The 26,509-nt window shown below is 40.7% G+C and overlaps 1 pseudogene; it reads left to right on the top strand.

The window, feature by feature from the left end:
• Window positions 1-26,509, top strand: part of LOC135213315 (fibrocystin-L-like) — a 130,447-nt pseudogene that overhangs the window by 12,936 nt on the left and 91,002 nt on the right.

Here is a 26,509-nt window from a genome sequence, read left to right as displayed (position 1 = left end):
ACAGGCAGTCCCGGGTTACAACGGGGGTTCCATTCTTGAGACGCGTTGTAAGCCAGAACATCATCAAAAATCCTAAGAAAACCTTACTTTTAATGCTTTGGATATATTCAAAACTATGTAAACTGCATTCTTATTGTATTTTTCATCAAAAACCCTGCAAATATTGATTATTTTGCATTTCTTGTGTCATATTTCTTCTGCCAGATCAGCGTTGTAGGCGCAGTAACCCTGGAAATAATTTCTGAGGAATATAATTGAAAAGCACCTTAACCTTGGAACGTTGTAAGCCGAACCTGTCGTAACCTGGGGACTGCCTGTATATATACACACACACACACACACATATATATATATATATATATATATATATATATATATATATATATATATATATATATATATATATATGTATATACTATATTTATTTATTTACTTGTACTTGCACAAACACACGTGAACACAACCATTCCATATGATTCTTTGCATGTAAACACAAGGGAAATGAGGGAAGCAAATCGAAAGAAGATAAGAAGGTAAAAAAAACTCATGAATCGACTCCCATGCCAATGGATGTCTTTATGGTAGGTGTTTTAATTCAAGATATAGGAGGCTTAATATTTCCTAAAATGGTTTCTGAAACAATTGATGTTGAACCATATCTTTCCAGTTCGAAAGTTGGGTTGCACCAAAGATTCAACACATCAGTCCAATTAGCGGTCTAGTTGGCACACAGGTCACCATCCATGGTTACTTCCACACTAGCCGTTACCAGCGTATGGACCCAGACAATCCCCTTGAGACCGATAATCAGTCTGGAAGGATAATTACAAAGTAAAGGATATTTTAGCACTCAACACTCAGTAATTAGATACCGTAATGTCATCTTATATTTTGGAACAATAATTTAGAATCTCATTATTATTACTCAATCATGACCATTTAATGGCCATATTTTAAACTGGCAGCTGCAGCATATCCGTCCTGTATTCCTGACGATTAGCCAACACGTTTACCTTTATTGTAACCTTCCCTTAGGTTGTATGTGGGTGGCAGAGATTGCCTTGTTTATAACGAAACGTCAAACGAGCCCTATGGATCACTTACTGGCAGAGATGTGACGTGTATTCCAACATCCAAGTATGCAGGGCCCATGAATGCTACTGTCTACGTAACAGAGAGAGGCTCGTCTGTCAACGATAGATCGGGTATCCGTGTAGATTCTCAAGACAGACTCTACCAACATGAGACTTTTCCCGGTAAATTTTCCTTTTGTCGATTCAACTTATCTTGAATTTCATTTGTAAAATCATTTAATTGGTTGCCTCTTGGGTTACAATGGGGTTAGGTTTGGAAAACGTATTGCACAGTGAAAATATCATAGGTCAACAATAACCTGTTTGTTCAGGGAGTAGCCACTTCTTTGCTGAGGTATTATTTTCAAGAACTTTAAAATGGAACCATTCTTAAAAAACATTTATTTGCAAGGGATACTGCATTTGAAAAATATTACTCGATTAAATGAAAAACCAACGTCAGCATTATACTTATTCTGTTACGTTTACCTTGAAGAATCACAAAATACAAATTGATTTTAGAACATTTTTTGAGGGAAAGAGAGGCGGTTAACCAAGTCATTCTAACTTAACACAGGATGCAAGTCTATTTGTGCCATTGCTGTCATAGGTATTTGCATCCTGAGTAACGTGTTACCACTTTATCTCATTATGTACTTTTATTTATTTTAGTTTGACTGTTGACTGCTTTCATTTTAGATGTCTCTAAGAGACAAGTGACTCAGCCCTTTGATATTTGTTCTGATAGCACAGATATCATGCAGATTTCTTTTTGTTGTTGAATGTTTTCTTTTTATTAGTATTTTGTTTAGATTTAGTAAAATATCTTCACAGAGCTACTGTCCTATAGTTGCTTCATTTTCCAATAAACTAGGAGTTGTAATTTGATAGATTCATTTACCAGTAACTAAACTGTATGCCCTGGAGAAACCATGAAACCTTGAAAATTGCCTTATCATTTTATGTCGTATCCCTTTCATACTTTCATTGGTGACCCGTTCTGTGTATTCAGTATAAACTGAGTTATTGCAATTAACTGCAAAGAAGCTCATCTTAATCTCCTAATATGTTCTCTTTTCAGGTATATTTAGTGTTTCCCCAAGTAATGGAGGAACAACTGGTGGCACTCTCCTTACTGTAAAGGGCGTAGGATTTGATCCTAATCCCGGCTCTACAGAGGTGAGATACTTAGCATGATCTATCATTTGTTACTGTACATATATTTCAAGGGAAAGACATTTTCATGGAGTCACAAGAACTATTTCTTTTGTTAGTCACTGAATGGAAAAGTTGGATTCAAGTGCTTTTACAGCAGTTTAATCAACAGTGCAGTATTTGACATCAGATTTGGTGACTGGTCAGTTATTCTCTCAATAAAAAAAAAGTCACAAAGACCTCTGACCTGTTTGATATTGGCATACAGAACCGCATTTCTTCGTTAGTAATAATTCAGCACCAAAGATTCGCAAAGGAAAAAAATAATAAGACAATTTAAATGAGAAAATGTGGCTTTTATGCTCTACATGTATTGACTTCATGATACAAGTAATCAGGAGTACAATTTGATTATATACTGTATTTGAAATACAATCATGTAATTTTATCAATTTTTGACATGAGCAAGCAGAACTAATAGTATATTGGTCGTGAGCAGCATCACATCAGAGTCAACTCTGCATTTGAAGTAATTTCCATTCATTTCAATCTTTTGCTATTTCTGTGTATTTCTTGCTTATGGTTTACCATGACTTGGAGATAACCAAATTTTTTTCATTTAATCTTTCTTTCTGTTATCAATTGCTTCTGCTCTCAGTTTTTTGTACAAAAAAATAATATTTATCTCTTTAATTATTTCTGAGAGATTAGTATAAAAGAGGAAATAATTATTGTTATTACTTGCAGGTCAAAGTAGGTGGTGCTATTTGCAAAATTCAGGAAGTCACTGATGATATCATTAGCTGTTTAACACCAAGAGCTGATGAGACTGGCCCAGCAGCAGGTAAGTTTTGTATCCTAATGAAAGTCTTCCAACCCTTCATGCTTTAAATTTTAGTAGTCAATAATTAATGATGAAACATAGACAGGATAATTTTTTGTCACTGGTTTGTAGTCAATGGCAAAGTAAATGCATTGCAGAGTAAGATACGTACTGTCTAAGCCACGGTTGTCCAGACATTTGGACTCCGAGATCTACTCTAAAGACTGAAACTCTTTTACGATCGCCATACTACATAATCATATATTATTACGTGGAGATAAACATTTCAAATAGCACCATATTCCGATAAAACATGAGTATATATGCTTGATGTTTTGTTTGTTTATACTATAGGATTGTGGGGAATGGCGATCGACCAAACAAGTGGCCGTGATTGGCTGTTTGGCCACCTCTGGTCTAACCAATCCTTTAATATAGTCATATTTTACATTTTTGTTTTGTTTCATGACAATAATAATCAGGTCAGGAGGTTTATTGGCATAGTACCAGGATGATCACATTAACATATGATGAAGAAAAAGAGCCAGTTCTAGTCTTTCTTTCTAATCACTTAAAGCCTTTTATACTATATTTTCGGTATTTGGAACATCTTCCAAAATTAATCCCATAGGGGGATAGTGCCATCAGTGCACCTCAAGCAGTTCACCATAGGCATTATTTAAGGTTCTTGGAATCACCCTTTTGTTCCCTAGGTGAAACCCTGTTCATTCCTTTTACCGTACTTCCCTTCATATTTTCCTCTACCTTATTCTCCACCCTCTCCTAACATTTGTTTTAGTGCAACTGCAAGGTTTTCTATTGTCACACTTTTAGAATCTTTTTGCTCTCAATTACCCTTTCAGTGCAGAAAGACCTTTGGACTAAATTTTATAATTCAGTTCCAGTTCCTTCCGAAATGAAAACTGAATTTCAATTCCCTTTAAATATTGGAGTAGTCTTTCAATGTTTTATATCTTGCACAATAGTGAATTTATAATTAGTCATCATGAAGAATTCCTTAAGGATACAAGACTTGGTTGAAGAAATTAGCATGGATTACCATTCTCATTGTGTCAGACTGATGCAATTTTAACATGTATAAAAATTCATTTATGATTTTGTATTTTTTGTAATTAAGGATCTAAAGAGATACTGAATATGTATGCAAGAGCTTTTAGATTTACATTCAGCATTTTACAGGACACAAATGCTTAAAAGTTAAGATTCGCCATAATGTATTGCATATATAGACCTATAACAGAACATAAACTATACTTCTGGAAGAGCTTGGTCATGATGAGTGGAAAGATGAGTCACTCATTACTTTATCATCCAATTGCTGCCCATACTTCTATTATATGCATTAGGAACTGCTGTCAGTAGATAAAGGGTTAATATTCAACAGCAGTCATCTTGTACCTAAATGATCCCATTTGCTTTCTTAATTAGTCTGTTTTCAGTTGCTTCTCTTAATAGTAACACAAGCTTTTAAGTTCAAGTTTTTGTAATATCCCATAACAACAAAGTATTGCACAGTACTTAGATTTCTTAATAATTTAATCTTTTTTATTATTTCTAGAAAGTTGAAAAACAATCAAGATATTTCTTTTTAATGAATCTTACATTTTTATTTTGGTAGTTGTCAATACCTGTGCCAGTGACAGTGAGAGGATGATCGAGTTTAAGCACTAACAAATTTTGTCTATATTATCTAGTTTTATTGTCTGTTGACTCCTTCCTTTCTCAGTTTTTCTTCTGACGGTGCAGTAAGAGGACTCGTGGAAAGGTCTTTGGTTAGTTTGCTATTTTTACTGGACTGGATCCTTTTGGATGTTGGTTTGATATTGATTGGCTTTGTTGATTATTTAGGATATCTGCTAAAATAGTCATTGACAGTTGATAGTCTAGAGAAGATTTGCTATGAATCAAGGGGCAGGGTAGATTAACCAGTGAGAGGTTTAGGGAAGTAACAGGAGTGGAGTCCAATGGTTAATATGTGAGACTGTCCAGATGGCAGGCAATTGGGCTTATATACAGGAGAAAAGGGAAGCTGGTGCGGGAAGTACAAGGATAGACTAGTGAAGGAAGGAATGAGATGGACAGACATTTTGAAGAGGGAAGCAAGGGAGGAATGTGAGGATGGTCTGAGGTAAATGTCTGGGGAACTGAAATTTGTGGTGAGGATTCATCAAAGCCCCAAGCATCCTCTAGGATGCCATAATATTTGATTTATTTTACTAATTTTTTACATTAGTGATCAAGTTATAAAATGTTTCTTATTTTTCTTGTTTTAGTTTTAAGTTGGCAATAGTTTTTTTTTAATTAAAATTAATAAACCTGTTTTTATCAACAGGTGAACGTGGTCTTCTGTGGGAACAGTGGAATGGTTTAAACATCGATGACATGAACGATGTGGAAGCCTGGAACCAACTCAACGCATCATCCGGCAACTACACTAGTATGGTCTATGATATTCGAGCGAAGTTTCAGATCAAGATAACTCAGAGGACTCTAGGGAGGCTTTCAGGTACGAATTTGTGGACAGCCAAAAACCCCTCTCATTGTACATATCCCCTCATTTTTTTTCTCATCAGTGAATGGACTATCCAATACTAATGCTATTTTGTTGTAGTGTTATTAAACTATGTCTATGGGAGTTCACTTCAGTTATCCACAGCCTTGTTTAGTTCATGACAGGCTGATATACATACTCTCAACTCATTTTTGAAAATATTGGTTTAGCATTTTGTCATGAGTCTTCTACTATTGATGCTTTATAATTTACTTGAGAATATCATATGTAATGTCAGCCATCTCCCGATTACAATATGGTTCATTATGTTATTTAGCAGTAGACCTATTGTTTTTTTTGGCAAAAACTACAGGTCAACTCTTGTGAGGGAACTGCTCACTTCATCATATGTAGCTATTTTTAGTTCTGACCATTGTTACAGCCATGCAGCTTGTTCTGCAGTTAAGGAGAGTGAGTGAGGGAATAGTTCATATGAAAATGGGTTTAGGATATTACTCTGCCTCTAGCACTTTCAGGCTTTTGATTAAAGTTCCCCTGAGGTGGTTAGTGCTGTCAGTGCAGTTCACGTGGTGCACTGTAGGTATTATTTAAGGTTCTTTGCAGTGTCCCTTCAAAATCCCAAGCTGTAACCCCTTTCATTCCTTTTACTGTACCGCTGTTCATATTATCTTTCTTTCATCTTGCTTTTCACCTTATCCTTACAACTGATCCATAGTGAAAATGCGAGATTTTTTTCCTGTTACACCTTTCTGTTCATTTTACTGTCAATTTCCGTTTCATCGCTGAATGACTTCATAGGTCCCAGTGCTTGGCCTTTGGCCTAAATTCTGTTCTATCTATTCATCTCTGATTAAATTGGAAATATAGATGGGAGTTCAGCTTTTTCATTTTATTTCCATGGTTCTATTTGGCAAGGGAAATTAAGCTGACGAAGTTTTTGAATAATTTTTTCTGTCCCAGAATGAAAAGAAATTTTTTTATCGCAAGTGAGAATTTGTTGTAACCTTTTAGGCATTAAGGAAAATAATTTTGACTTACAAAAGTAAAGTTATGATATATTGATAATAACTATGATTTTTGTTACAGGTTATTTCCATCCTCCTCATGATGGTGACAATGCAATTGGTATCACCCTAAATAATGCTGCATATAGATATTATGTTGCACTGGATGGTAACCCAAAGAATAAGGTACGTATGTGCCTATTTGAATAATGATTTGATTTTGTTTTCGTAAATACATTGTGGAGCTAAATCAAGAAATTTGTTTGGTTGCATTGGAACTATTGTTTGTTGTTTGTCTCTCCTATTGCATTCTAACTACTTAATTTAGAAGAATGTAGAATTTAAGAAGGAACAGTTATTTTTGATGTTTTCAAGATATGTTACCAAAATGTTATCAATACAAATAAACCAACTGCAAACAAGTGAAGATTCCCCCATGCCATTATGCAAGAGGTCGTGCCAAAAGTAAAGGGTATATGACTGCAAGAATTACAAAGGCCTTTGGTGAACCTATTCCCCATCCTTCTAATTGCCTTTTGAAATTTAAATCTATATGATGGTTACACTGATGGTTACACTAATCAACACTAATTAAAACTGAATTCAGTGAGATGATGATTAATGTAACACATTACAAAAAAAAAAAACCCTATGCAAGATACAAGTAAAAATGGCTTCTACAATATAGCCTTGTAAATAGATATGCCTTTATAAGATAAATGGAAGTTTTATTGGCCCACTATGATGTGTTCTTAGATTTGGAAACATATGCTTGATGAAATGTTAGAATCTGACCTTTTTAGTTTTTCAAGTCATTGAATATTTAAGGAGTTGCATTATATTGAAATAGATATAGTATTTTCATATTAGAGTTGAGAATATGTACATATTAATTTAGTAGTCTTGCTCATCGTCATCATCGTTATCATAATTGTCCAACCAAACCATTTTCTATTCTTTTGAGAAACAAATCCCTCAGGTGACCTTTCAGAGTCTTTGTTCTTGGTGAACTATAGTATCAGAATAGTGACACTTGGGAGCCAGTTCTGATGTCAGAGGCTTAAATATAACATTTAGGATAACAATAAATGTATGTTTCAACAGAGTAAGTTACTTTTGAAAACATGAAGAATTTCAGGTGATCAAGTAATTGAGGGAGAACGCATGAAATGCTGACATCTTAGATGTCTTCATCATTGTACTATAAGTATTTTGACAATTTATCCGAACGGGATCAGATATAAAATTACTTTTCTTTACTCTTTTATGTCTGGTTTAGTTTCTGCCTGAATTGGCAGGTGGTTCAGGTCTTCAAATATCAGTTTTCTCTGTGATTCTCTAGGCCTTCTTTGTACAGCAACTTATATTTCAGCAGTATCAATCTCCAACAACTCTTAACTGGCTCTCTTTTCCCATCTCCATTTTTGATACTCAATATAATTTTTCAACTTCAAGGATACTGCACATCTCAGCTACATTCTCATCTGTCATATGATCATCCCTTTACATGACTGCCATGAATCTCAGAACTTTGGAGTATATAGCTTATGAAGGGCAGTATTCCAAAAGAAGATAATTTTTATATCTATTATGAATTTCATGTTAATATATGTACTTTCTTGGTTTATTATAAGTTTATTTTAATTCCACAGGTTGCTAGACATAATTGGCAAGTACTTAAATTGATACATGGCAGTCCAGTTTACATTGAACTAGATTTTCGTGGTAGTGGTATGTATTGTTGTGTAGTCTTTTCTTTAGAGTTTGATTTGTAATAAGAAATAAAACAAATGTAAAAGGTTCCTTGGTATCACCTGGCATTACAAGTGATGTGGCTACAAAATGATCTTTTTGAGATATGTTGTACCTGTATTTCATATAGTACTGGCAATTCTTTCTGACTGCCACAACAGTAGGTTAAGTGATTTCAATTTTGAGTGTAATGCACCATAGGTAATGTTAGCGATTCCCTGTTATATGCGATTGGTCCTTAGCTGCTGTTCTTGGTTTGTACTTTTCATTTTTCCCCTATAGTACCATGTTCCCACCAGCTTGTCGAACTTGTTCAATATTACATTACTCCATATTCACTTATCAGAATATGTATATCAGTAGGTGATGAAGATCAGTAGGTGATGAGTTTTCACAAACACAAGCATAATTTTAGATATGATGAGAACTGGGAGTAATGCGACACTGGAATGCTTGCCCCTCACCCTTAAAGTTTGAGTAGCTTTTGTATGAAGGCAAAATCTGCAACAGAAACAAAAGAAAAAAAATGAAAAGGTATTTTAGTATGCGTCCATAAACATGGCTACTGCTTTAAAACTATTTGAGATGAAGAGTTAAACTAAGTCTCATATAATAGCTAAAGAGTGTGTTAACAATATCTGGAGAAAAAATTGAGTATATTAGAGAGTTAATGCTTTTTTTATTCGATGTGATATTCACTAAAGATTTAGTTTTTTCTAAATTTTTCGTCAGTATTTGAGAGCAGTCCCTTAAAACTCCCAAGGGATACTTGGAGGAGGAATATATACTGAAGGGCACCTTGAATGGCTACCTACCTTTATCTCCTGAGGGAGAACATGAAAGAAAAATACATACATACTGAATGGCCCTCTCAAGGCTAAACACTATCCAGCTTAGGGAAGTCAGGAGGCCAGCCCATTAATATTAGAAGTGAATACATTTATATATATATAAAAAAAGAGGCACACTTATTTTGAGCTAAGAGATCAATTTGGATTCACTGTTATTACCAGAAGAGACCACCCCTCACCATCAGTTAAGTCAAGTCTCCTGCCTCTCCCATAGTTTATATTTGCCCCATGAAGCCCAGTACATACTGAGGACTGACTGTTTAGTACTTATCACAAATCAGTTTTGCAGGGTTCAACAATCAGGACAAAATACTTACTGTGGTATATTTATTAATGTCAGATATGTTAGTGAAGAAGAGAATGATTAGCATAAAAGAAAGTTAGAGAGCAAGAAGTGGAGTATGATTACTGAGAGCAAAGAAAACAAATAAAGTTAAGGTAAAAGCACACACTGTGGATGGTAAGTCTCTAGAGATATGCTTGTCACACACCTCCAGATTGGATGAATAGAGCCCTTTTAAGAAACCTCTTTAATCTGTATTCAAATCTGCCAAGAATAGTAGTATAGAGGTGCCTATTACCATCTAAATTGCTTTTCATGTGAAACCTGAGTGGTCAAGTGACAAAAAGAAAACTACAGTATTTAGATAATATTGATAAACCTTCATATTGTATAAATCTTGGAACAAAGGGATCTGTAAATAGACGCTACGTTTTGATTTTTACAGTCAATACAGAACTGAAGCTCCGATTGCATGACTATCATACAAAATGGTCATATGCGAATTCCCGTTTGTCATCCAACGAGAAGAAGAAGAAGAATCGCCTAAACATAAACCCCAGACTGAAATATGAAACCCAGCGCGTCACTTTTGGAAACACCCCAGGACAGCTCAGTTTTTCTCTGCATGGTGTTGTTTGTTTCCAGTCCTGTGAATGGCTCTAACCCCAATGAGGTAATAAGGTTTTCTCTGTGACTTAATGTACTCAAGATTTACTGTCTTGTAGAGAGATTCTGTTATTGTCGTCATATGTACGTGAATTTGTAAATAAAAAAAGAGTTTTATTCACTTTCTCATATGATGAAAAGAAAATCTTACTGTAAGCACAGGAAAAAAAGTTGGCTATTTTTTTATTTACATATGTATATGCCATTTGTAAATCTGAGAGAATATGATTGGATTTTTTCTTATTAATCTCACCCATCATAGCTTTCATAAATGCTAAAAAAGCAAAACAACATTCAAAGACCTATAGTTTCAGAATAAACTAGTGTAAAATGAAATTTTAAGTGAAATATATGTCTTTCTACAAGTCAAAAGTATTTGAAATAAAAGTTACACATTAATGAGCAGATACAGTATGTACAGTTATTTGCAGATTTTATTTACTTACAGACAGTGGAGTTGCAAATCGTAGATAATTATGATAGCTACGAACACCTTGATTTAATTATGCTTTTATAATTTCTCATCCAGATTAGATCAGCAATTTTATCATTGCTTGAGCAGCAGTGTGAGATAGATGCGTCTGACCCAAAGTTTGCTAAAGAAGCTGATTTTGAAGATAGCAACAGTGATAATTTGGCTGGCAGTGGTGGGTCTATGGATGCTTCAATTGAACCTTTTTGCGGAAGGTAAGAGCTTTATCAGGTATTTTCTTGTAAGAAATATGTAATCATGAATGCTCCTTGCAAAGTGGTATGTTTATCTACTGTAATTAACATTTTCCTGGACAAAGATATACTATTCGCACTGAGATATGTTTGAAAAAATGTTATAAGTAGGAGTCCAGAGTTTTCTGACTAATTCAAAAATAAGTTATTTGTGAGGAAGTCTGAATATTGAGAGATCAGCTTTGTGACCAAAAGAAAAGTTACCCCATTTTATAAACTCTTGCAATGAAGTATTGAACATTTCATTGGTAAGTTTATTCACAAAATGATTATAGTGTGTGCATTCTGCCTTTGTTATTCAAAAACCTTTGAAAAGTCACGGAATTAAATAATTTCAAGACAAAACACCCATCGAAGTCTTCATGGTCTAGTAAAACAGAGAGCATGCTGCTTATTTATCTTCATGTGCCGTTAACATTTCCAAATGGCTAAAAGTTTTATAGCCATATTCCTGCTATGAGTAGTCCTTGGTTGTTGGGGGGGGGGGGGGGGGGGGGGTATTGAACTGAAGAGTTGAATAACACTGGTAGGTTGTCAGACCTGTATCAGTAAAACAAAAAGACAGTGATAACGACATAGAGTTTAGAATTTTTTTCATCTGACAGATCTGTGCAATGAATATTGGTGATATAACATTTAAGATTAATTTTGTTCAAGCAGAGTGCATTTCAGCAGTGCTTCATTGCAAAATGAGCAACAAATATTAGAATTAGAATTTACACAGTTATTCAGCTAGTGCTTGTCTTTTGAAAGTACATATATGTTGAACCTAGGACAAACTACATCTGCGTACTTTTATTGACATTGTGACAAAATTACTAATTTGAAAATAAGGTTAATCTAACTTTCATGTTTTTCAGGTTTTCAAAAGTAACACATGAGAAACACAGAACAACAGTACACACTGAGAACGAGGAGAGGTACATGATAGATCTCAACAGATATCCATTTGTGAGTTCTCATTTCTCATTTTTCATTTTTGTATTCTGTAAGTATGTAGTAGTATGTGTACTTCATTATAGTTTATCCCCTGTTGTTTTTTATGGCATTCCATTTGTGATTGTCTTTTCCATATATATTACTACTTTCTTTTATTGTTTTTTTTGCTTTAGAAATGCATAGCATAGGTGCTTTTATCTGTTAAACTATTTTTTTGGTATTCTTACATTTATGATTTTGGTAATGTCTCACTATGATTGACAATTTAATACACTTACATCTTTGTTATTCTGACTTTTATTCTCAGATTTGCTTTGCTATCAAGGGTTCAGTTAGGAGTACCATGGAGATCACGTACAGATGGTATGACAAGAGGGGAAGGAAGCGAACTGATGCCATCTATTTTTCTCATGGTATTCCACTAGAAGGTGACGAGTGCGTGTTGAGAGTATAGTTTTATTGCCATTTTTACAAGTTAAAAATGTATTAGTTAGACCATTTTCAAGATATATTTATCCCTGTTATAGAGGAATTTCAGTTCTAACTTGCCATGAAGCTGCAGCTGGTTATCTGATTGTTGCTTAGTAAGAATTAAGGTAAAAAAAAGTAAAGAGAGAGGAGAGAGAGAGAGAGAGAGAGAGAGAGAGAGAGAGAGAGAGAGAGAGAGAGAGAGTCTATTACCATGGCCTGGTTCCTGTCCATCAACGACTGAAATATTTACTGCCTTTTGTTTATGTTTTTATTAATGTTTAAGTCTCTTTTTCATGATTGTGTTTATGTTTATGTCTTTTTTATATTTATGATATTTTTTTTACATTCATCCCCAAGGAGCTAGTGCCTAACACATGGCCCAATTCCACATAAACTACCAAACCAGAAGGGAGCAGTTGTAATTATCAGTTTTACGGATTTTAATGCTATCCAAGTTTCACATTAGAAAATTGGCTGTGTTTTTAAGTTTTTCCCTTTTCATCCATTGACCATGGCAGTTTGGTGTCTGAAGACAAATAGTATTTGTTCTCTAGTTGCAGCTTCAGGATGGTAGTATAGGGCCCTGCAGGCCTGCCTGACAACTTAAGACCTGGACACTAATTATTATCTAATAGTTGTTACTTAGTTTAAGGTTTTAAGCAATCCTTATAGTGCATTTGATATTTCCCTACCCTGAGACACTGCGTACCAGTCTGGCATTCTCCAAAAGGTTGCCAACCCCTGGTAGTACTATTGGTATTTGATATCCTTATAAATGCTCCCCTCAAGGATTCTTAAGAACTAAGAATCTCTTCACATTTCCATTTTTCAATCAGGTGGCGGTATCATTGTATTGATGCCAAAGCAGAAGCAGAAAAGTCTTCGATCCAAAAACAAAGAAACCCTGGAACTACACTGAAACTGAATGCTCTTCGGCTGCCATATCCAAAGATTGAACATAACGTCTTTTATGTGGATTCCTTTACATTTGCTAGTGAACAGATCACAGGTAAGTATGTTAAATTCATGTCCAGTACTCACAGAATACAAATAGATAAATATTACTTGTTGAAATAAAAGACTAGCTCTAGAGAGTGTTTGAAAATATATTATACGTATATGCTTAACATAATATTTACTGTGTCCTTTGACAACCTTTGCACGTCAGTCAAAGTAGGCCTATTTGATAAGTATTAACAATGTGAAATCTTCTGTTGAGAATGACCTGAACCATATTGGTAATGATAAATGTGGATTTTTATTATTTCTGGATGTACAGAAGTAAATGAGTTGGGTTATTGTGGGCATTAACGGTCACCATAGAAGCCATGTCCAAGATGAGTATTCTGTAAAGGAATCCATTAGCTTAACATTTATTGAGAAATTAAAATTGGTTGGCTTGGAGATAATATAGCTATGCCTCATAGTTTACCTTGAACGGTGGTCTTTAAATGTCTTCATTTCACCATCTTATATCCTTTTCTGGATGTCACTTTACATGTTATGTCTTTTAAGATTTTCCCCCCTTTCTTAGAATGATACTTGTATAGCTGGTTCATAATTAAAACTGTTAATGGAGTTGATTTCCATACATCCATAGTGCAAGAAATAATTATTTTCTGTAATGTAGTGGACTGACTGATTTGTCTTATTTAAGAATGATATTATGTATTCTTTGTTTTGGAGGTCACTAACATATTGCTTGATGAATTTGCTGTCACTAACATATTGCTTGATGAATTTGCTGAAAATATGCATAGCCTGTTTAATTGTGTCTATAACAATTGCTTTAATTGTGTCTATAACAATTGCTTTAATTGTGTCCATAACAATTGCTGTTAAGTGGTAACCAAGTGATGTAAGAAAGTGAACTTTGTCCATAACAATAATGAATAATGAAGCATTTGGAATATCTGTATGAAAATAATTGTTGGGTGGTTTTAATAACCATCAATGACATATTTATGAAATAGACACTTATAGAGCATTATTTTATTTGCAAGCTAATTTTGTATTACTGTAGTACCACGATAACTTGCAGTATATTCCTATGTGCATTATGGATGTTATTCGTGAGTAGTTTATTAAAATGCATCTTTCAGTGAGACAGACAAGACCATCAGCCCTTAAATCCTTTGGGATCTTAATTAAGGATGTAGAAGTAGAACCTGTTGCTGGTAAGGCAAATACCTTCGACGTTAAATTCAAGACTGGGAACTGTGCGGGAGATTTCCCTTTGCTGGGTGTAGGATCAACTGGTAAGTTTCAAACAGTTTTCTTTCCTGTTCAATATTGATAATACTCACTTGATTTTGCAACCATCCAAACCAAGTTTTACTAACTGCATACAAGTTTGTTTTGGTGAATGTATGGCCAAAGGTAGTGGGTAATTTAAAAATTTTTCATTTTCCACCGTTGATTTGTTCAGTATGCTAGGACTCAGTGTCCTAGTATGCTCACATGTACTTTTATTTGTGTAGATGATTTGTGTCATCTGTAATAATGTGACAGTATATACTGTTTCTATGGCTTTTAATTTGGTTAGTCTTCTCTTTGTCTTGTCTAATCTTCTTATTTCTGTTTAGCTGGTTTATCAAGGTTCCCAAGATCATGTAAAGATTTTCTGCGTCGTGGTTTTATTTTCTCTGACACTTTGAGACACACACAGTTTGAAAATTCATATTGCCAATAAAAAGCAAAAGAAAAAAAAAGTCTCAGACCTTATAAAAACATAATCTCATATGATACAATAAGATAGGTGTATTGACAGGGCAGCCGTAATGTCAATGTGTAACGTACTAGTTTAGCACTGAAAAATTTACATTAAATTTGGTTGTACGTTATGAGTTGTATTGGAATAACAATGTTCTAATTGTAGCTTTTTGCTTATGTGTTTGGTACTGTGCCTTGTCCTTTTTACCCATGAAAATATTTGGTACAGTATCTTCTGTTATAGTTTCATTAAAAAATCTTCAGATAATACTTCTTAAGGAACTACTACTTAGTTTGCTGCTTTAGCTTTGGTGTATGGTTTATCTCGCTTGATTTTTCATGGCATCATCAAAATTTAGTTTTAAAAAAATATGGAGTAGCCGTAGTGTTATTTATAGAGGCATATTGCAGTTTTACCAGTTGTTATCAAGGAAACTATAACTTATATGAAATTATTTTTCATAAAATGCATAATGACATCTTGGTTTAACTTGTGTAATCACAGAGTTGGATCCTTGGCTATTGTGAGTGATTTAAGGGGCGAGTAGGCTCAATGAAATGACTGTAAGCTGATAATTGTTTGTCCAAGTTTGCTAACTGTGTTTTTTCAATTCATTGACTGTTAACAGTGAGTGATCGAATGGTTCGGACTTTGACATCTGCTGAGAAGTACAATTTCACCACACCCAGTGGCTATGCACTTGTTGAGAGAATGGAAGCAGCATCTCACCCAGTCGAGGGGACTTTTGATATGACTACAGAGGGCGTAACAGTAAGAGGTAAGGCTTTCAAGTTGCAGATTTGATTTATTTATATAAATTCAAGTGAATTGTAACCTGGTTGTTTTACCAATACAGTACATTCTTTCCCGCTCAATTCCCCCAAATGGATGGGGCTGAATGTTGTTACTGACCGTGAGTCACTCGTCGTCCACCCAAAACCTGTTATTGCTACTTGTGAGCATATCCATCCGCTAAGGGTTAACTTGTAATCACCAATGTCTTTGTGGCATAGTGTATTGTAAACGTTATGCAAAAAGGTTTTGTTGTGTAATACAGGATCATGACTAACCCCCTACAATTCTCTTTCAGGCATAAGCCCAAGTATTAGTCAGATAGGCCTCAAAGTACTACTTGAGAATGCTTTTGGTTCACGTTTTGTAGTGGAAAAGCGAGGGGATTGTGATTCCGGAACTTATTATTTTGAATGGATAAATAACCCAGGAAGGAAGGACATTCCCACCATTGATGAATCAAAGCTAGTGTTTGATGGGTAAGTAACATGCCAATGATAATATTAATCTAAATTTGGATTCCTTTGCTAATATTTTATAGCCCATGTGTTCACTCTTTTGGTGAAAGGAAAAATTAAGGAGGTCAAAGGATTTTTAGGGTTATTACCAATTGTATTAATTTGTGCTTGAAGTCTCTCTCTCTCTCTCTCTCTTCTCTCTCTCTCTCTCTCTCTCTCTCTCTCTCTCTGTATATCACACAAGACATTGCATTGTTTGGTTCCATAGTAACATTGTTCTTATGCAGAACAAACTTTGGGTCTTAACGTTAGAATAAATCTTCTGCGCCAGTTGGAAACTGATTAAAAAACAAAGATTGTATATGCAAGGAATCTGTGGCATCTGGCACCTAAGTCAAAGAATAGGTGGAGAGTGGTCATCAACCATAGAGATTGGATGTTCCCTTTTGCTCTCCTCCCAAGCCGGTTTTTTGGATAGCTCATAATTCCTTCCTGCTTTTTGGTGTTTTTGGGTATCTGTGTGCGCTTTGTGTGATACTATGGATTCCTCCAAGAAGTCGCGGGCACATCAGCGAATGTGCCCCGGCCTTCCAGGATTCCCATTGCTCACAATTCCCACCTTTCTTCTTGACTGACCCCTATACAACTTTCAGTAGGTGTCATGCTAATTTTTGGAATGTTACTCATCCTTGCCCGGAGTGTTCTTCCCTGGCCTGTTGTGCTGGCATCTTGAGAGGGATGCACCCCACCTCAAATGGATGCTTCTTCTTCCAGACAATTTCCCTCCACATCTTCATCCATTGATGTCTTCTTTTTCTTCCATTGATTTGTCTTTGGAAGCTACTGGGTTAGAAGAAAGACTCAATGCATCACGGGGTTCATGCATGGTCAATGACCACTCTCCATCTCTTCTGCGCCATAGATGCCAGATGCCACAGATTCCTTGCATATACAATCTGATTGTTTTTTAACCAATTTCCAGCTGGCACCAGAGGATTTATCCTATTGTTAAGACCTCGGGTTTGTTAGCTATGAAAAATACAAATTGATTAAAGATTTATCATTTTGCTGGTTGACAGATGGCCAGATGAGTTTAGAAACAAGCTTACCTCATTTCAGGAAGTCTTGCCATTACAGAGGTTGATACCTAGTGATGCTACTTCTTTTCTTTGGATGTTGGTCAATATTATAAATACACTATGTATATGGATATTTTATTCATTACTCCTTTGAACTGTGTACACTTGGTGTCAGTTTTCATTAGCTACCTCAGCTGCTAATGAGGTAGATCGACAGATACTACCTCTGATTGTTGTTTCTGCTAACTTCTTTCATATTGTTCCTGTTAAGTTCTTTCATATGCTTTTTTTTATAAAGTGTGTATAGTAGTGTAAACTCTTCAGTTTGATGTAAGGATATATGAATATTATGCAGACTGAGGTGGGAGCAAAAGTATCTAATATGTATGGGAGCCAGAAGCACAAATACCAGTCACTGGCCACTGGAATAGGAATATCTGATAAGAAGCCTTAGATGCGCACCTAACCAGGAGCCTGTGACTTGGATACCTTCTTGAGATTTAGGGATTAAAGTAATCAATTCGAAGATTGAGGCCCAAACACTCAATCAGGAGTATGATATTTGAATAACCCTTTCTATATTGTCTAAATATAAACCTCTTGATACAGGAGCATAAGACACATCTATGTGTTGTGGGGGAAACTCAGTATTAAAGTCCAAGACACGTCACCTGCCACAGGCTACCAAGTTGTCATTTGATAGAGTTTACTGAATAAGACACAGAATTTATTCATGGCACTTTGATAAAAACATGGCAGTTTGAAGTAATGAAGGGTTGTGGTAAATAGTAAGATTGAAGTAACTAGAACATGGATATGTCAAGCATAAACCTCTTAGGAAGGAGAGCACTGTAACCTGTAGTCCCAAATGAGGAGGTAGAACTATGATGCCCTAATTAACTTTCCAGCATGCTTCCAGTTTCAAAAGTGCACAAACATAAAAAAAGAGTGAGAGTCATTAGGGCAGCTGGATAGTACATCCTTTTCCAGTTGCTTCATAACTTCTACTCTACAGATTCCGGTATATCCTTTATATAGAGGACAGTTAGAGAAGATCCAGTTGTTGAGTGTACTGTATTGACTTGCCCAGTATACTCAAGACTTAATAGTATGTATACATCACTACTGTCCACGCAGAGGTTGACATTTACAACAAATAGATTTGTTATGGATTACTTAACAAGAAAATTACCGTTCATAATTCTAATGACCCAGGCTGACAACCCAAACATCTCTTGAAAATGGGCCACAGATAGGGCCTGAAAGTACTCGAGTGTGGAGTAAAATTAAATTTAAATACTCAGTAGTAAACACGTTACACAGTGATTTTGTGGGTTTCTTTTTCAATCGAAAGTATAAATGTTAAAAACAATCTTTGCTTCATATATATATATATAAGTAGTACGTATCATACACTTAGACTGTCATCTGCTGATTCCCTTCAATAAGCACACAATTTTGGTAAGAAGTTATTAAGAAGTAAGAAGCTTCATTTGGTGTGGCCAAGATCTTTATCTGACATATTTTCAAACTTCCGCTTCACTTTTTATTTATTAGTGATAGAGTACTACTGAGTCTGTTTGTCCAGTTGTTTTTGAATTTTTATTAAATGTAAAATGTTTGTAGTATCTGAAATTTGAGAAATAAAAACTTTTTTTAATTTGTAGAACTCCTGGAACAATAATAGAGGCCAGGAGACATGGTGATGCCACCAATTACCATGATCCTATTCCTGGAGGATTCTTTACTACTTGGAGACAGGAGCCGCATGTAAGTTGTATTGTTTATATGTATTTAGATTCATTTGTTCCGATATGTAATACAAACCATCGGTCCTTTAACAATAGGAATGTAATCAGCGGCAGCTGGAACCAGTCATAAGCTTGAACAAGGAGGTTCGATAGTTAACTACTTGTCCGATAGTCGGGTGTCCCGGCCAACTGGTGTAGGTGAAGCTTCTCTTTGCTTTTGGCTGCTCTAGGTGTCAAACATGTTTTTCGCCGCTCTGCCAGCTTCTGTCGTATGCTGAGGATTTACTTCATTATCGTGAAGCATAATTTCTTTACTTTCTCTTATTCTGAGTGCTTGAGTGAAAATAACATGAGTACATACTTGGTATACTATTTTGTTGTTATTGCTCGTGGTGATTGACTATGGATTCCCACGAGCCAGAGAGATCCCCCGGCCCCCGTCATCTGCAGGAGGGCCGTAAGTGTGGGGCATTTAGATCCCTTTTTGAGGTTGACCCTCATGATCTATGTACTCGGTGTCGAGGGCGTGAGTGCTCTCACATCGAACCTTGTGATATTTGTGTTGTTTGGTCGGAGGAGCAGTGGGAGCGTTACGAGGGAGGAAGAAGGCGTGTAAGCCGGCCAGGGAGTCATCGGAGGGCTCTCCAGTTACTCCTTTGGTCACGGACACGTCTTCCTCTTTTCTCCCTCCGTCACAGCTCCCACGTATGGCTCCTTCCCCTTCAGCGGGCGTATCTCACTCCTTCTCTTCCCTTGATCAGTCGAGCATAGAGGAGGGAGAGAGATACCCGACTGTTCAGTTGTACTCGGGGTCTTCCGTTCGTTCGGGGTGGGACCTGTCCCCCCCTCCCCACGGGCGAGAGGGAACCCCCCATTAACCCGACAGTTCCTTCCTCAGGTAAGCCTGCCTTGGGGGACGATCACAGCCAGGTCTGGTACTCGCTGGGGGTCCAAAGGACACCGAGCATTTAGGGGCTGCTGTGTCATCTCGTGAAGGGTTCCAGGCCGGTAACCCATGGACCTGTGACCTTAGCAACCACTACGATGTCTACGCCAGGGTATGCTGCCCCTCCTCACCTGGTATCACTCAACACGTGACAATGGTGACCCCGACAGCTGCAGTGCAGGCTCCGCTGTTGGTTCTGCAGAGGAGGGCCATCACCCCACTGCCTGGTTTTGCCCCAGCCCCTGATTTTTGGTGTCCCAAGAGCTCGCTGCTGGATCTGCTGCCAGTGCCCAGGATGTCGCTTGCTCCTGTACCGCCTCCTGTTCCTGTGCCTGCCGTTCCTGTGCCTGCCATTCCTGTGCCAGTCCCTGCCGCTGTCATTTCCTGCCCGTGGTGTTGCTGCCCCCACCCCAGGTCCCTCCGGACAGGTGCAGCCGGGCCCTGTTGCTTCTGCAACTGCCCCGGCTCCGTCCTGGATGGAGGACCTGACGGTGGTCCTGAGGAAGCTGATGAAGAAGAAGAGGAAGAAGAGGAAGGTGTCGTCGTCATCTTCGTTGTCTTCTTTGTCGTCGTCTGCAGCCACCTCTTCTCCTTCAACTTCCAAAGCCCCACAGCCGAGGAAGAAGAAGGCAGCCTCCTCCCCCCCAAGAAGTCTCGCTCACAGACCTCTAAGGGTCTGTCCCACTCCGGAGTGACAGTTGGGGCTTCTGCTGGTCCTCCTGTTCCTTTGGGAACGGGGCCTGTCTCTCCTTCCGCAAGGAAGAAGAAGACGGGGACCAGAAGAGTACCTGCTAATGCCAGTACCTCCTCGCCTGGTGCCAGAGGTTCTGCCTCGGCACCAGGAACCGTCTCGGCCTCTTGTTCGCAAGAGGTAACCAGTGTACGGTCACCCACGGGTGACGGTGCAGCCAGTGTCCAGGCAGCCGAGCCTGCTTGCTGCCAGTACCCAGGCACGGAGCGGAAGACTGGTGGGAGTTGCCCAGGTGACCACCGCCAGGCCAGCGATTGCTCTCGTGGCGATTTGCTGGTACCCAGGGTTGATGTGACGGTTCCTCCGGATCGTTCATGGGCTGAGGCGACGAAGAGGTCTCCTCGGTCGCCAGGACCAGCTTTGGCTGGTCCAGGCACCGTGGCACGCCGTGAGGACAGGCCTCGCTCCCACCGTGACAGTGGACTCTACCGGTCTCCTGACCGCCGCTCCCACGGGGACCGGGCTGATAGGGGTACTGGCAGCAGCTCTCCTGACGCTCGGGACTGTCACCTTGGTTCTCAGTCCAGCGGTTCTCCCCATGGGAGCCGCACGACTAGGCCTGCAGCTCGATCACCACCGCGGGTTGGCGATCGCCTGCAGCCCCCCCAGCACTCCGGTTCTGCCAGTGGGCAGGGGGTGAGCGTTCAGGTCTTCTTCTCCTGTCCCTTCAACTTCCTCGGGCTACACCAGGAAGAGAGAGGCGATCAGGAAGGCCTACGAGCCTGGCACGGTCCTAGGACCGACCAGATCATACGCGCAAGTGGCTGGAGGAGACCATGAGGGGTCTGTTGTGGTTCCTCCTGTGGAAGGAGGAGGGTCTCGGGAGGCGTTCTCTTTGGATGGGCTTGACGGTCCATCTCCTCAGACCGGGGTCACTCCCGAGATCCAGAGGTCTTTCACAGAGGTAATTGCGCTGATTCGTCAGCACAATGACCTCAGGAAAGGATTGGTGCTTCCACCCTCCGAGCCTACATCTAGGCTGGAGTCGTTCTGGGGTACTAAGAAGGAACCCAGGACGACGGTGGGTCTGCCCCGATCAGCCTTGGCCGACAGTGTGCTGGGCCAACTGGACTCTCTCGTCTCCGGACAGGAGGGATCGCTTCGGTCCGGCAGGTTGTACAAGCTCCTTTCCCCCCCCCCCCCCCCCCCCCCCCCCACTACGACAGAGGCATTTCTACGTGCCATCGGAGGACCCTCTGCCGCCCAAACAGGTTAACCCGGAGCTGGCTAGGCTAACTCCGGGGGTGTCTCTCCAACGCCTGCTGTCAGAGAACCTCTGGTTCTCGCAGCAAGAGGCACTTGCATTGGAATCGACTGCCATGGGAGCATTCCAAGCAGTCTCCTGGTTAGACCTGTGGTCCCTCACAGTGTCTAAGGTCATGGCCTCCTCGGGAAACATCACTCCTGAAGGGGACCCGGCTTTCGGGAGACTGTGCCAGTCCGGAGGTAGGGCGATTTTTTACCTGGCCCACCAGACGGCCAACCTGTGGGCCAACCTGGTTCTGAGGCATAGGGACGCAGTCCTCACTTGAGTAACCAGGTCGGCAGGGCGTGAGGCGGCTTCGGGTCTGCGGAACGGACTGGTGCGGAGTTCCTCCTCTCTCTTCCCCAGAGAGATGGTGGATGCTGTGGTGGAACAAAGGCGCACTGATGCAGTCTCGAAGGTGGCTGGGCAGCCTTGAGCCACTGCGGCTAAGCCCAAGAGCTTGGACTAGCGCTTCCTCTGCGGCTAATATGATCGCTTCGTCGAAGCCGAGAGGAAAGACTCGGTCTTCAACATCTTCTGTAAGGAGTGATCGTCATCAGCCCTCCTTCTCCCGAGGAGGAGCTGGGAAGAAGAAGTCGAAGAGAGGGAAACGCTAGGGACGGAGTTCCCCATCACCTGCTGCCGGAAGTTGGGGGGTGCCTGGCGAACCATTGGGCAACTTGGCAGCGCTACGGAGCCAAGACCTGGATAGTAGATGTCCTTCGGGAGGGATATCTACTACCCTTCGAGTCTCGGCCACCCCTCACCTCCAACCCGGTCCATCTTCAGACGTACGTCCCCGATTCTGCCTGGGACGTAGCGCTTCGGCAAGAAGTAGAAGCCATGCTGAGCAAACAAGCTGTGGAGATCGTATGGGATCAGTCACCGGGCTTCTACAGTCGACTTTTCCTGGTGGAGAAGTCCTTGGAGGGCTGGTGCCCGGCGATAGATCTCTCTCCCTTGAACCAATTTGTTCGCCAGACTCAGTTCACAATGGAAACGACACGCTCAGTGCTCGAGTCCATCAGGGAGAACGACTTCATACTTTCTGTGGACCTAAAGGACGCGTATTTCCAGATACCCATCCATCAGTCCTCCAGGAAGTACCTCCGCTTCATCCTCGACGGTATGGTGTACCAATTCAGGGCACTTTGTTTCGTTCTCTCAACCGCCTCACAGGTGTTCACATGAGTGTTCACTCTGGTGTCAGCTTGGGCCCATTTGGTAGGGATACGTCTTCTGAGGTATCTCGACAATTGGTTGGTCCTGGCGAGCTCCCGCTCGCAGTTGCTACAGGACAGGGATCGACTCCTCGAGTTCTGCCGGGATCTTGGGATCGTGGGGAATTTCGATAAGTTGGATCTCAAGCCCAAGCAGAGGATGAAGTACCTGGGCATGCTGATCGATACGGTAGCAGGGCGAGTCTTCCCCGTAGATTCGCAGATCAGCAGGTTCAGGGAGGCAGCCAGACGGTTCCTGTACCTACAGGAGCAGCCAGCTCAGCAGTGGCAGGTTGTGATTGGTCACCTGTCGTCTCTCGAGAAGTTAGTCCCTCACGGGCGTCTTAACCTGCGCTCTCTTCAGTGGAGGCTAAAGGAGAGTTGGTCACAGGCAAGAGACCCGCCGTACTTTCCCGTGTCTCTCACGTAGGAGGTGAGGCAGGACCTAGCCTGGTGGCTGGATGACGGGAACCTCATAAGAGGAGTGCCTCTTTGCACTCCTCCCCCCTCAACCCCCGGAGATGTTGCTGTTTTCAGACGCGTTGACCGAGGGATGGGGCGCACACCTGGAGGAGTTGCTGGCTGTGGGTGTGTGGGATCATCACGACAAGCACCTTCACATCAACATCCTGGAGCCCAAGGCAGCGTTTCTCGCTCTCCAAGAGTTCCGGAATGTGTGATGGGACACTCAGTGGTGTTGATGAGCGACAGCACCACGGTAGTGGCGTACATCAACAAACGGGGGCCTAGTGTCCCTCCCGTTGCATCACTTGACGTTGCAGGTGCATGAGTGGGCCATTGAGGCCTCAACTCGGTTTGGGATAGGAGCTTGTTTCAGCTTGCTACCATTTCCAAGGCAAGAGGAATGTAGTGGCAGACAAGCTCAGCCGTCAGAATCAGATAGATAGGAACCGAGTGGTCCCTTCACCCAGACATGGCGGAAAGGCTCTTCAACCTGTGGGGGCATCCAGTCGTGGATCTGTTCGCCACTCGTCACGACAGAAAACTCCAGGTTTTCTACTCAGTTGTGCAGGACCCATGGGCAGCTGCAGAGGACGCTCTTCAACACCCGTGGGACAACCTCTTTGTGTATGCCTTTCCCCCGTTCTGTCTGATTCACAAGGTGATCAGCAGGGTGCTGGTCATCGCGAATCTTCGGATGATTCTGCTGGCACCCAAATGGCCCCAGGCCATTTGGTATCCGACCTGCTGGCTCTGCTTGCTGAAGCACCGAGAAAGAATCCCCCCTGGCACAACCTCCTGTGCCAGCCACACATGGAACGGTACCACCGATCGGTTCGATCCCTGTCTCTTCACAGCTGGCTGTTATCCACCATCTCCTGCGAGCGAGAGGCTTTTCTCGCCGAGCAGCAACAGAGATGGCTGGGTACCTCAGGCAGTCCTCTGCAGCTGTGTACCAGGGGAAGTGGTCCGTCTTCTGTGGTTGGTGTCGTGGACGGGGTCTCTCTCCTCTTAGAGCCAATCCGCAGCAGGTAGCGAATTTCCTCATCTTCCTTCGCTGAGAGAAGCTCCTCTCCGTCTCTGCAGTTAAAGGCTACAGAGCCGCCCTGGCCCTAGTCCTTAAACTGCGGGGAGTGGACATCTCCACCTCTTTCGAGATTTCCCTTCTAATGAAGAGCTTTGAGAGGTCTTGCCCACCCAGGGAACTCAGGCCCCCATAGTGGGATATGACTCTTGTCCTTCGGAGTTTAACTCGAAGACCCTTCGAGCCACTCCAAGAGTCGTCAGACAGGGATCTGACCCTCAAGACCCTCTTCTTGCTGGCCCTGGCATCGGCGAAGAGAGTAGGGGAACTTCATGGTCTTTCTTTCGAGCAAAGACTCAGAATCCTTCGGTCTCTGACGACCAGTTCGAGTCATTTACGATCCCCTTTTGAAGGACTTCACCAACAATGATGCGGATGAGATGCTGCTTTGTCCTGTGAGGGCGCTACGGCGCTATCTGAAGAGAACTTGGCACCTCAGGCCTGAGTCTTGACGCCTCTTCATTAGCACCGGGGTTACCAAGAAGCAGGTGTCCAAGAACACTCTTTCTTTCTGGCTTCGTGAGGTAATCAGGAGGGCGTACGCTGCGGATAGAAGTGACGACACCTGTACCCCTCGTCCGAGAGCCCATGAAGTCAGAGGTATTAGTCCAACCCTTGCATTTAACAAGAACTTCTCCGTGGCACAGGTGCTGAAGGCAGGAGTTTGGGCCAACCAGACCACCTTCACATCTTTCTATCTTCGGGATATCGCCCACAGGTCCTTGGATACCTTCTCCTTGGGACCCGTGGTGGCTGCTCAACAATTTGTGTAGCTTACCCAGCACCCAAGTGGACAGAACAGCATGAATGGACGAGTGAAAGAGAGTGTGACTGGCTTCTCTTCCTCCACTTTTCTCTCCTCTACCTGTGGGCAGAGGGCCGCGGTCATCACTACGCTGGATAGGAGGCAGATGCAGGTAAGCTACGTGACTGAGCTCCATCCTATCCCTTTCAGTAGGGATAGGAGCAGTTATCCACCACTCCCCTAACAAGGGGGGTAGTGGATGCCAACAAGAGACAAACCCATGACTTCATATTTGGCTCTTGAAGTAGGAACTAGTTCTTGCTTGCTATTCATAAGAGGCACGCTTGCCTCCCTCTTATGAATTTGGTCCAGAGATCTGACCACTGATCCTGCGGTGCACACCCCGATCAGCTGGACAGAGGCTAGGATCCCTCCCTCAGCTCTTACGACCAGGGAGGGAACCAAGGTCAGACGAACACCAGTCTGTTCATAAGACTCAGATTCCACCCACCAGTAAGTGAGTCTTCCTATTGTTAAAGGACCGATGGCTTGTATTACGTATCGGAACAAATCACAATTTGTCGAAAATTGTATTTTTCCTAACTATACAAACCTGAGGTCCTTTACACATAGTCCCACCTCATGCCACCCCTCACTCTGTTTCCTGGGCCTAAAGCAAAGTGAAGCTTCACCTCCCAGTCGGCCGGGACACCCGACTATCGGACAAGCAGTTAATTATCGAACCTCATTGTTCAAGCTTATGATCGGTTCCAGCTGCCGCTGATTACATTCCTATTGTTAGAGGACCTCAGGTTTGTATAGTTAGGAAAAATACAATTTTTGACATTGTGATTTTGTGAAATCTTACTGGTAAAATGACAAATAATGGATTTTTTTTATAGAGAAATACTGTGAATATTTTTTTTAATTATTCACTTGTTTCCTGTTAATGAGTGTCGATAGATATCAGATCTCCAGACTCACTA

This window comes from Macrobrachium nipponense, chromosome 42, assembly GCF_015104395.2.
Source record: "Macrobrachium nipponense isolate FS-2020 chromosome 42, ASM1510439v2, whole genome shotgun sequence".
In the NCBI taxonomy this organism is placed as follows: Eukaryota; Metazoa; Arthropoda; class Malacostraca; order Decapoda; family Palaemonidae; genus Macrobrachium; species Macrobrachium nipponense.
The sequence above is the reverse complement of the archived record's forward strand: the minus strand, read 5'-3'. Positions and strand labels throughout refer to the sequence as shown.